Raw genomic sequence first — 12,325 nt, 5'->3', positions numbered from 1 at the left:
GCAACTGGTTTAATTTTATCTTTGGTCACAGTGAACTCTGTGACAGACCAGAAAGCTTGTAGCCAAGTCTGAGGCCCACCCATAGCAAGGGTCAGTACAATCCGCATTTTCAGAGTCATTCCTGGCTCAATTTTATGTCTCCTCCCTTGTTTACTCCTTTTTTTTGTTCTTCTCTAACCTCATGTTCAGTTTATCTTGTCTCATGTTTTATATGTTCTTCTAAACTACCTTAAGCATTCCAGAAACAAAACTTACTATAAATATTAATAATTTTAAGTCAGAGAAGAAAATCTACTAAAGTGTAGAAACAACAATTATCTCTGGATAGTGGAAATATAGATTTTTAAAATTAGCTTTTTCGTAAAGAGTCTCAACTCTCTGACCATAAACATTACTTGTTTCGTAAGTATGAAAATATATTTTAAATTACAGACAAACTTCAAAATTCTATTTAATTTTCTTTGTTCTAAATATCGGCAAAAAGTGCAGATCATCAGCGAAGGTTGAAGGTGAAGATGGAGATATTGGTGAGGAAAGGGAAAGTGATGTTTAATTTTGTGTGTCAACGTGGCTGAGCCAGGGTGCCCAGATATTTGGTCAAATGTTATTTTGGATGTTTCTGTGAAGGTATTTTTTGAATAAGATCAACTTTTAAATGGTGGACTTTGAGTAAAGGAGATTTACCTCCACAATGTGAGTGGGTCTCATCCAATAAATTCTTAATAGAACAAAGACTGATCTCCCCAGAGAAAGGAATTCTGTCAGCCAAGGACTGCATATGGACCAGAACTGCAAATATTCCCTCAGTCTCCAGCCTGCCTGTCTACCCTGAAGATTTTGGACTTACCAAGCCTCCACAATCACATGAGCCAATTCCTTAAAATAAAGCTTTCTTAAATCTCTTTTAAATAAATCTCTCTCTCTCTTTCTCGTATGTATACATGCCTCCTGTTGGTTCTGTTTCTCTGGAGAACTCTGACTAATACAGAGATATTCCATGTTCATAGATTGGAAAACTCAATATTGTTAAGATTTCAGTTATTGTCTAGTTGATCCACTGCAGAATTCAGCAATTTTTTTTTTCTGTAGAGAATGTATAATAAATACTTTAGGCTCTGTGGTCCATTAGGTTTCTGTCACAACTACTCAATCCTGCCACTACCGTGCAAAAGCAGCCATAGAAAATACATAAACAAATGAGCATGGCTGTGTCCCAATAAAACTTCATGGACACTGAAATTTGAATTTTATATAATTTTCATGTGTTGCAAAATATTATTCTCCTTTTGATATTTTTCAACCTTTTAAATGTTTAAAAACCATTCTTAGCTTGCAGACTGTACAAAAATAGGAATGGACCAGATTTGGGCTATGGGTTATACTTTGCCAACACTTGATCTATTGATTTAATTCAATAAATGCTGATTAAAATAAGATAGATTAAAGAATGTATAGAGTTATTTATTTATGGATGAATCTTAAAGCAAGTTTAATAAAATGTTAAAGGTTAAATCTAGGTGGATGGTATCAGGATATTTACTGTAAAATTCTTTAAACGTTGCCGTATGTTTGAAAATGTTTGTAGTCGAATGTTGGGACGAAAAGACTGACTCATAGTTTTGTTGAGAATATTTAATAACTGAAATTTTCAAATATTTTGGGTGAGAGTGTAAATTTGTAGAAACATTTTGGAAAATAGTTTGTCTACATACACTACAGCTAAACATCACTTACCCTATTACCCAAAAATATCACTTTTAAGGGTATATCTGAGAGAAATGAGCGCATATTGCCCGCAAAAGGCACGTTAGAGGATGTACTTAACAGCTTTAGTCATAATAGCCAAAAATCGAAAGCAATTCACGTGTCCATCAACAGAAAAATGAATAAAAGTTGAGTTATTTGTATAATGAAATGTTATACAGCAATAAAGAGACCAACCTTCTGCTATATGAAATAGCATGATTGAATCTGACGGATGTAATGTTGAGCTAAAGAAGCCAGACACAAGAGCTCTACTGTATGATTCACTTTACACGAACTTTAAAAACAGACAAAACTAACTTTATGGTGATAAGAATCACAAGAGTGTTACTTCTTAGATTCTGGTCCTTCAGAAGGGGCAAGAAAGAGCCTTCTGGCTTGATGAAAATGTTATATATCTTGATCTGTGGGGTGGTTACATTGGTGCACATATGGAAAATTCATTGAGCTTTGCACTTCAGATTTATGTGCTTTACTGATATATGCCATCACCCAATACATTTTTTGGACACTGGCCAGGAGCTCTGTGCTTATAGACAGAGCTGTCAATATTGAGTTTTACTGTAGGATGATCTGGCTGGGAAAGCTTTTTAAAGGAAGGGACCCCCAATGACAGTATCTTTAATTCTTTCTGGTGTCGCTAGTCAGACTCCAGAGAAAACTCTTACAATATTCTGTATTCAAGATAGAGGTCTGGCAGCAAAATCTGTATAAAGGGCTGTGGGTTTCAGCATCTAATGTTCATATATAGTCATATCATTCCCTTGTATTTTGTATGATGCACTAATATGAGCTATACTTGGCAACTCTCAGTCTCAACCTTCTCCAGAAAGGAAACCTCCCAACTTATTCTGGGATAGGAGAGGAACAATATTCCAGTAGTGTGGAGTGAAAAGGGGAATCTAGGGATCCAATTTCTGAAATAGTTTATTTCTCTTTCACTTCCACATCCAGAGGTTCCAAGGGATCCCAGTTTCTGGGTCTTTTGAGGATTCTTTGGTGTTGACAAGATTGATTCTTTTACTTTGTCTACTGCCAGTTTAGGATTGAGCATTTCCATGTCTGTTAACTCAGTCATCACTGCCAATGAAAAATCGTACTGCCAAGAGTTAAACAAATAAGGAAGACTTTATTAAGATTATTGCAATAGGGGAGAGAGATTGAACTCAACTTCACTGAAACAACAGGCAGGAAGGTTTTTAAGAGCTGGAGTGAGCCAATGGAAAAGTGATGGATAAGGTTGCTCAATGTGCCATATGTATTTGCTAACTGGCATCCATTGAAGTTAGGCTCCTATCCTCCCATAATGACGGGGAGATAGTGTGGTATCTTGATATTTACATTGCCAAGAGATGCATCTCTGGCCCTTGAGAAAGATATTCCCAGGTTTTGAAACTGGCAAGAACGTGAGAGAAGATTTTCATCTCAAGAAGGCAGAGAATAAATTTAACATTGCAAGTTATCTAAAGTAAAGCTCTAAGAAAATGAAGGCCAGAAGTCCACAGTCAGGAAGAAACTATATAAAATTTAGTCACGTTGAGGGCAATGTTAGAGTGTCTTGACCACCACTCCCTCATCCATATGGTTTTCCATTTCCAAAATTTTGTTACTATTGTTTGCTTTCCATTCTTCTCTGTCCTTGTGGGTTTTATGTCTTTTTTAAAAAGTCACTGTATTTTTACTAGGGTTTTAGGAGAGAGTGAAATTAGATGCATGACTTCAATGTAACATCTTTAACCAGAGGCATGAGAATTCTTTAAGGAAGACATATCGTATACCACTAAACAATTTATACATGTGGATACAGGCAGCTTCCGGATTTCTTTAGAGGAGGAGCTTAGGAACAGGAGTCTTGTTTCAAGGGGGAAGCTAGGAGATTTGTTTACATAGAAAGTGCATTTTTGCCATGGACTATGGTTATGGATTAGTATAAATAGCCTAAATCCTTAATGCTACCATTTAACATAGAGAAAGGAGTAAAGCTTCCAAAGTTTTTTATTTGTTTTTTTTTTTTAATTTTTTTGTTTATTACAGTAATATTGGTTTATAACATTGTAAAAATTTCAGGTGTACATCATTGTACTTTTATTTCTGCATAGATTACATCATGTTCACCACCGAAATACTAATTACAACCCATCACCACACGCATGTACCGAATTATCCCTTTCACCCTCCTCCCTCCCCCCTTCCCCTCTGGTAACCACCAATCCAATCTCTGTCCCTATGTGTTTGTTTACTGTTGTTATTATCTACTACTTAATGAAGGAAATCATAGGGTATTTTTTTTAATGAAGCATCACTGTACTAATTTGGTCTGTTATGAGAGATATAGAGGGGAAATTGGGCAATTATGAGTGTTAGCTCTATCAAGGTGCTGGGGAACTCTGTCCCATGACTCCCTGTCTTTAGATTCCCAAAGTGGAGCCCTGTTCAGCCTCCTACTGGTATTAGCCTGAGAGCCAGCAGGTCCATGTTTCTGAGTATCTCAGTTAAGGTTTCAAAATACAAATACAGAATACTTCAAAATTCCTGAAGACATGGGTTGAGTTGGGTCACAGTACCATGTGTCCTAGATCATCTTGAATACCCAGTAGAGACCCTCTCCTTTCTGGTCTTCTCTATTCCAGCTGATGAACGTGACTATGAAACTCCAACATCCCCTTCAGATATGGCCTTGCCTTAGCTTTGCAATCTGTTGTTGAACACTTGGTCTCCTCATCTGTAATTCTAGTCTCTCTCTCTTTCTCTCTCTCTCTCTCTTCCCCCCCAAACTTGTTTATAACCTCAGTTTAGCAATCTGAATTTTGCTTTTAGTTATTTGCCGTCAGTATTTGTTATTCTTTTGTAAAATTGAAATATAATTAACATACAATATTATGTTAGTTTCAGGTGTACAACATGATTCAATATTTGTATATATTGTGAAATGACCACCATGCTAAGTTTAGTTAACATCCATCACCATACATAGTTACAGAAATTTTGTATTTATTATTCTTGACTCTGAACCCTGATCTCAGTTGATCTCATCAGAAATGTTGTCAGGAGGAATCTGAGCTCTTCCTTCTTTCCTCCAAAATTAAGGTCATCCACAATGCCTTCTTGTCAGTAACAAGGGTAACAGTAAGAAGGTAAATTTTGGTCAAGCAAGCTTGCAGGTACTGTCATTGGAATAGTCTCTCTACTATGCCCAAGCCGTCTTTTACAGGTTGGCAGACACAGTAGATGACAAAGCAGCAGAGGTAAGTAAAGGGACCTCATCACTCTGAGATAACAGAGGTAGAGGTTGTCCTAAGATCCTGGAAGTACTTCATTGTTTTCTCTAGGATCTACAGAGTTTTCTGAGGCTATAGAGAGTATGGATGGGAAATCCTTTTAGAGAAAGGAAGAACCAAAGGATAGGGTGAGAGATATTAGCACAGGGCCCTTGAGTAGGGTAAAAAGAGCAAAAAGTAAAAACTGGGCTCATAATGGAGTCTTTTGGACCCTTCTTTGAAGTTTTGGGAAATTTTCTGATGTTAACTGGTTGGTGCCATAGACTGAGGGATCTCTGTATGAATAGTCTTATCAAAGCATTATATATCAACAGAGATGATGAAAGTCATGCAGCTCTTCCCTAAAATAACTGACAGTACCCTCTAGATCCTCAGTGGAAATGAATGAACTTACTCGCTGAAGGCAGAATCTGGATGTCAGGAAAGCATGGAGTACTTTACCAGTCTGTATCACCCTCCTCTTCAAGAGAGATATACAATCAGCTGAGTATTAGGGGAGTCTCTCGCTGTCCAAGATATGGTTATTAAAATGTGCCCAGTCAGAGGAGTCTAATCTTTGGGAGGCATCATATTCCCCACCAACAGATGGAGTAGGGGAGAAAATAACTTAGCTTGTGACTTTCTGATCGCTCAGAAAAGAGTTATATAGCTCTAAGCTATGTTCTGCAATTAGTGTATGGTTCAGGGATAGATAGATATGCAACAGGTCTCAGATATGGTTCTTGCTAAAGCTTGAAGTATTAACTTCAAAATATGAACAATGCTTCAGTAAATCTATTGATGTGGAGGTAAGTTTTTCTTTAGGAGTGCAGTTTGGATAGAAATTGGGAAAGGAACATATCTAGATCTGTAAGATATTGATAACAAAATATAATGACAAAAGGAGAGATTTCTGACTTAGCAGAAAGGGTACTAGTTGGAGAGCCTGGATACTCTGGATCTTGTACCATATCTTCCCCTAAGTCACAGGATGAAGCTTTTCTGTAACTTCATTTTCTGAACCTTAGCTTATTTATCTGTGAATGAAATGGGAGTGTTGAACTAAATGAATTTTTCTTAATTTCTATTGAGCATCAAAACACCTGAGGAGGGTTTAGTTTTCATTTTTAAATAGAGGTACCCAGACTGTATCTTAGAAAATTTAACTCAGTAGGTCAGAGGATTCTGTATTTTTAGCAACCATCTCATTTGATTATGATAAATTGGTCCATAGACCAATGTTTGGGGACCTATTGACTAGATGATCTTATAGGTTCTATTAGTTATTAAACTTCATTGTTCTTCTGTAAAAGAAAGTATACAAGATAGGAAGGGAAAGAGAGACTAAAGATATTAAACTAGGACTATTGAGAGATTAAATATAAATGTGGTGATAGAAAATCAGTTTCTATCTGTATTGGTTGATGGTGATGCATTCTCTGACATCCAATGTTATGAGTTTGAATTCTGTATCAAATATTAACAAGCTGCGTGTCCTTGTGCAAATTACTTAAACATCCTTAGCCTCAGTTTCTTCTCTATACAATGGTAAGAATAATGATCTCTGCTTCCTACTGTAATTAAGGATTAAAGGAGACAATCTGTATGAAGTGCTTAGTAGAGTGCCTGACATATAAGAGGTGGCTAGTAAATGTTAATACAAGATAATGATGGTGCCAATGACAGAAAGTCAAACACAGGGGAAAATGTAGAACACCATATTTCCTATTTTAGAAGAAATGACAAGGAAAAATGGAACATGAGTCCTTCATATTCTCTTCACTCTGAAGTGAGATATTATGGGGATTTTTTTATTGAGGTCATGTTAGCTTATAACATTGTGTAAATTTCAGGTGTACATTATTATATTTCAGTTTCTGTATAGACTGCATCATGTTCAACACCAATAGTCTAGTTTTTATCCATGACCATCATGTGTGCCTGTTTATCCATTTCACCCTCTCCCCACTCCCTCCTACTCTAGTAAGTACTAATCTGTTCTACTTATCTATATGTTTGGTTATCTTTCACATATAAGTGAAGTCACACAGTATTTGTCTTTCTCTCAGCTCCATCCATGTTATTTCAAATGGCACTGTGAGGATTTTTAAAAGAAAAATTTTGTACGGACATTGGGGCTACTTCACAAGAAAATGTGAGATTTAGCTCACCTCAGTCTACTCAGGTATCCATGCTACTGCAATGATGAAATTGATGTGTGGCTGTAAACCTCGTCCAGGCTTGGGAATACCGGAGATGAACATGCCCAGAGCCTCCTTGGAAGAGTATCCTCTGTATAAAAGATGGACTGGAGGTAAAGAGAGAGGAAAGAAAAGAACTATGAGATTCCTAAGAAAAAGAGAAAGGAAGGAAGTAGGGTCAGATTGAAGATGAAGTAAGGATTGGCAATGAAAACAAATTTAAAGAGAGAATCTGGAGTTGGAAGATTTGGGAGTCAGCATATTTAGGTTCTAGAAGAAATGTGGCATTCTTTTTTTATGTAATTAAATTTTTTGAGGTAATATTGTTTATATCATTACATAAATTTCAGGTGTACATCATTATATTTCCATTTCTGTGTAATCCTACATTGTTTTCACCACCCCAAGTCTAATTGCCATCCATCACCATACAAATGTGCCCTTTTACCCTGTTTGTCCACGCCCCCCCCCTTACTCTCTGGTAACCACCAATATATTCTCTGTCTTTATGTGTTTGTTGTTGTTGTTGTTTATCTTCCATATATAAGTGAAATCATATGATATATGGCTTTCTCTGTCTCACCTATTTCACTTAGCCTAATGCCCTCAAGGTCCATCCATGTAGTTGCTAATGGCAAGACTTCATCTTTTTCTATGAAGTAGTATTCCATTGTGTGCATGTGCGTGTGTGTGTGTGTTTGTGTGTGTGTGTGTGTATACACCACATCTTCTTTACCTATTCATCTGTTGATGAAGACACTAGGTCATTTCCAAATCTTGGCTATTGTGAATAATGCTTCAATGAACATAAGAGTGCACATATCTTTTCAAATTAGTTTTTTCATGTCCTTTGGATAAATACTTGGAAGTGGAATAGCTGGATCATATGGTAGTTCTATTTTTAATTTTTTGAGGAATCTCTATACTGTTTTCCAGAGTGGCTTTGCAAGTTTACATTCCCACCAGCAGTGTGTGAGTGTTCCCTTTTCTCCACATCCTCTCCAAGACTTGTTATTTCTTGTCTTTTTAATAATAGCCATTCTGATAGGCATAAGGTGGCATCTCATTGTAGTTTTGATTGCATTTCCCTAATAATTAGTGATGTTGAGCATCTTTTCATGGGCCTGTTGGCCATCTGTATATCTTCTTTGAAAAAAAAAATGCCTGCTCAGTCCCTCTGAACATTTTTTAATTGGGTTGTTTGTTTGATGTTGTTGTTAAGTTGTAGGCATTCTTTATATATTTTGGAAATTAACCCCCTACAAGATATATGATTTGCGAATATCTTCTCCCAGTTGTTAGGTTGTCTTTGAAATCTAGCTTTCCAACTGACCTTTTTTAGCTTCCAGATGCTACAGAGTCATGCAAAACCCATTCAGCATCTCTGAATTTTTCCTCTGAGGAATATCTGAGTCACCAGAGCAACAGCAGTTATTCTTTGTAATTTTCCTGTGTATGAATCTTGTCACCTTGGCTGGGAATGTGATCATCATCCTGGCTATCAGCTCTGACCCACACCTCCACACACCCATGTACTTCTTTTGGCCAACTTGTCTTTTGTTGACATGAGTTTAACATCCTCCACAGTTATCAAGATGCTGGTAAATGTACAAACTCAGCAGCATAACATGTCCTATTCTGGTTTCCTCACTCAAATGTATTTCTTTCTTATATTTGGTGTCCTGGACAGCTTCTTCCTAATTGTAATGGCCTATGACCTCTGTGTGACCATTTGCCACCCTCTCCACTACTTCTCAGTCATGAGCCCCTAAGTCCGTGGCCTCCTAATGGCGTTGTGCTGGGTCCTCACTCACTCTGTTGCCCTGACTCACACCCTCCTCATGGCTCAGCTGTCCTTCTGTATTGTTGGGGAAATAGCTCACTTTTTCTGTCACATAACTCCTGTCTTGAAGTCGTCGTGTTCTGACACCCACATCAACGAGTTGACAATTTTTGTCTTAGGAGGCACGGTACTAATAGTCCCCTTTATATACATTGTCATCTCTTACATCCACATTGTATGGGCCATCCTGAGGGTCCGAATGCCTGGTGGGGGTGGAAAGGCGTTTTCCACCTGCAGTTCCCATCTCTGTGTTGTCTGTGTGTTCTGTGGGACCCTCTTCAGTGCCTATCTGTGTTGCCTCTGAAGACAACGGCCTTGCAGCAGCTGCCGTGTACACAGTGGTGACCCCTATGTTGAATCACTTTATCTATAGCCTAAGGAACAAGGACAGGAAGGGGAACCTTAAGAGGCTTCTCAGTCACGGGAGGATTGTTTCCTCTAAGATATAGTGATAGCAACATTTAATGAAAAGAGATAGTCTTGGAGTCAGACAAACTTGGCTTCAGTTTTGAGTCTGCTACATACCAGCCATAAGCCTGTAGTTTGTTACCTAACGTCTCTGAGCCTTAGCCTTCTCATCTATAAAATAGAGATAATTTCTATTTAACAAGGTGATTTGGAGGATTAACTAAGATGAACTATGGAGCGCTTCTAGTATAGTGGCTAATACAGTCATGCGCTGCATAACTATATTTCGGTCAATGATGAGCCATATATACGATAGTGGTCCCATAACATTAGTACCATATAGCCTAGGTGCGTAGGAGGATGTACCATGTAGTTTTGTGTAAGTACACTTTATGATGTTCGCACAAAGACAAAATTGTCCACCGATACATTTCTCAGAATGTATCCCCATCATTAAGCAAGGCAGGATTATAACAGTAGGTTTCCAAAAAATGATAGCTATTATTATTATTACTGTTGTCACTCTCCATTAGTCCTTCCCACTCAAAAAGTCTTAAAATATTTTCTCTGAGATTGAATCCTTCAACAAATATGTACTAGACACCTACTGTTTGCTGGGAGCTCTTGTAGGTGCCGGGGATACAGCACAGAACAAGACAGAGTCCCTGCTTTCATGATATTTTCATTCTAGATTTTTAATTTGTCAGCCATAAAAAATTGGAGAACTTCTGTCTTTTTTACAGTACTAAATGGAAGTTAAGACAAAAGAAATAAAAGATAGAGGTTACATTCCTGGAGGTGCAGAATAGGTCAAGAATTCCCCATCAGAAAATTGAATTTCACTGTTTACGTTTCCGGACTGGTTGTCCCATTTCCCATGGTTCACCAAGATTTCACCAGGAAGGATGTTAGAGCTCCTTGTGCTGCCTCTTTCCCGTGCTGGTCAGAAATGTTCAATGCCAGCATCTTTTTGGTGGCCAGTAGGTGTGAACACTGCAACTCTCTTTCCTTATTCACCTTCAGATCCAAAATGTAAGCTGCTGGTTTAAATTGCTAGCAGAGATGGAAAATTACTAGCAGAGCTAGTAATTACAGCAGCGAAAATTACTAGCAGAGAGAGAAAAAATATGTTTTAAGGCATATATATTTTCTTCTGCCTCAAAGAATCCTTTACATATAAAAATATATTATTCTTAAAAAATAAGGGCCGTAAAATTTTCCCTTACTTCCCTCTGGTATGACAAAGTGTCCACTGGCTCCCTAAACCCCCCTTCCCCCCTGCAGTCTGTCTCTCAGACTCAACCTATCTTAAAATGTTTCATGATTCTTGTATTTTTTCAACAAATATTTATTGAGCATCTTTCATGGAGTCAAACTGTCCCAGGCTTCAGCATTTGGTGAGTACAAATGTGAATCACTTTGAGCAGCATGCCACATCTTAGTACTTGAAGTTTCCATTTGTTCGATGACCTGGCACAGGACTTCTAGTCTTTTCCCTAGGTCACTTTTCCAGATATTCTCTCTAGGAGTCCTTTAATGGGGTGAGGGGAGTGTTCTCCTATAACCAGAGCAGGAGCTGGTTGCAAGTCTGGAGTTCTCTGCTCTCATCTCCTTAGTCTGCAACTCTCTTTCATTCTATTGACATCTAATGTTCTACAGACTATGGGCCACTGACAGTCTCCTCTGAGCCACTGACCTCTAGCTTGCTTCTGTCCTTTGAATCCTTTGAACTGGAAGAAAATATCCTCTACTTCTCATAATCAGCTCTTTCAGGAGCGGGTGCCCTGGCAGAGATCTAAGGCCCCTGATGACATAGTTTGTGGACGTGAGGGAGGCTTTGATGTGAGATTATTGGATACAGTCTCACACCATCTCTGCAAGCCTTGTCCCTTCTGATATCTTGAATCAGCTGCTCAAACTGGCCCAATCAGCTTCACTTTCTGGTTTCTCTAGATGGTGCTTTCTCTAGACAGCCTTCTAGTTTCTTTCTAGATTCTGACACTCAGGGAATCTTAATCCATGGGCAGTGCATTACATGTTTTGACCCTGTCTCGGTTGGATTTAAATTCTTTCTCACAGGCCCAAACAGACTAGGAGATGAGACTGGGTGTCCATTTTGATTTCCCCAATATTGTTCTGGGGTAGTTAGTAATTAGGTCAGCACAGAGTGTACAAAGGTCCACCAAAGGGCACTGTTGCCTGTGACTGTTCAGTAGTCTAACATTCTTAGATCCCACCCAGTCAAAAGAGTTACCACTCTATTTAAAGTTACAAATTTATTCCTCCCTTAATAGGTTTTACTACACCTACCGCAATTGCCTAACTTAGAACTTCTATTCCTTGAAGGTCACCCATTTCAGCTAAAGTTCATATGATGTTGATATTAAAATAATTTACTCTGAATTACAAATTATTTATAAATCTTTGCATTTCAGTAATGTAAGGTGAGTAGCATGCGCATTTAAATGGAATCAGCCCAAAGGAGTGATGAAGAGCTTCCTGTCACTCCTTGTCTATTTAGGGAATTTGCCTTCTTGCTTGGAACGCTTTTTTAAAAATCAGGTAGTCAGAAACCTGTTTCCTCACTTTCTTAAGACTGTTAAACTTAATCAAAAGCATTCAAAGAGCCTAGTCCCCTATACTGCTCTAAAGATCAGTTCACAAAGCCAGAAATCAAGAACAGTCCTTCATTCTTCCACCTACTTCCCATCAATTACCAAGACCTGTCTACTTCCCATCAATCACCAATCAATTACCAACTCCTGCCTAGTTCATCCATTCTCTTCTCTAGCCCCATTCCCTTGTCTTCATTCAGGCACACATAATTTTGTTACTTGGATGTACAGTGATCT

General features: G+C 38.1%; 1 pseudogene; it reads left to right on the top strand.

Moving 5' to 3' along the window:
- Positions 1-8,677: 8,677 nt before the first annotated feature.
- Positions 8,678-9,514, top strand: LOC131393587 (olfactory receptor 1N1-like; annotated as a pseudogene).
- The last annotated feature ends 2,811 nt before the right edge of the window (positions 9,515-12,325 follow it).

The sequence above is a fragment of the Diceros bicornis genome, chromosome 28 (assembly GCF_020826845.1).
Source record: "Diceros bicornis minor isolate mBicDic1 chromosome 28, mDicBic1.mat.cur, whole genome shotgun sequence".
Classification (NCBI taxonomy): Eukaryota; Metazoa; Chordata; class Mammalia; order Perissodactyla; family Rhinocerotidae; genus Diceros; species Diceros bicornis.
Note: the sequence above shows the minus strand (reverse complement) of the source record. Positions and strands in the feature narration are given on the sequence as shown.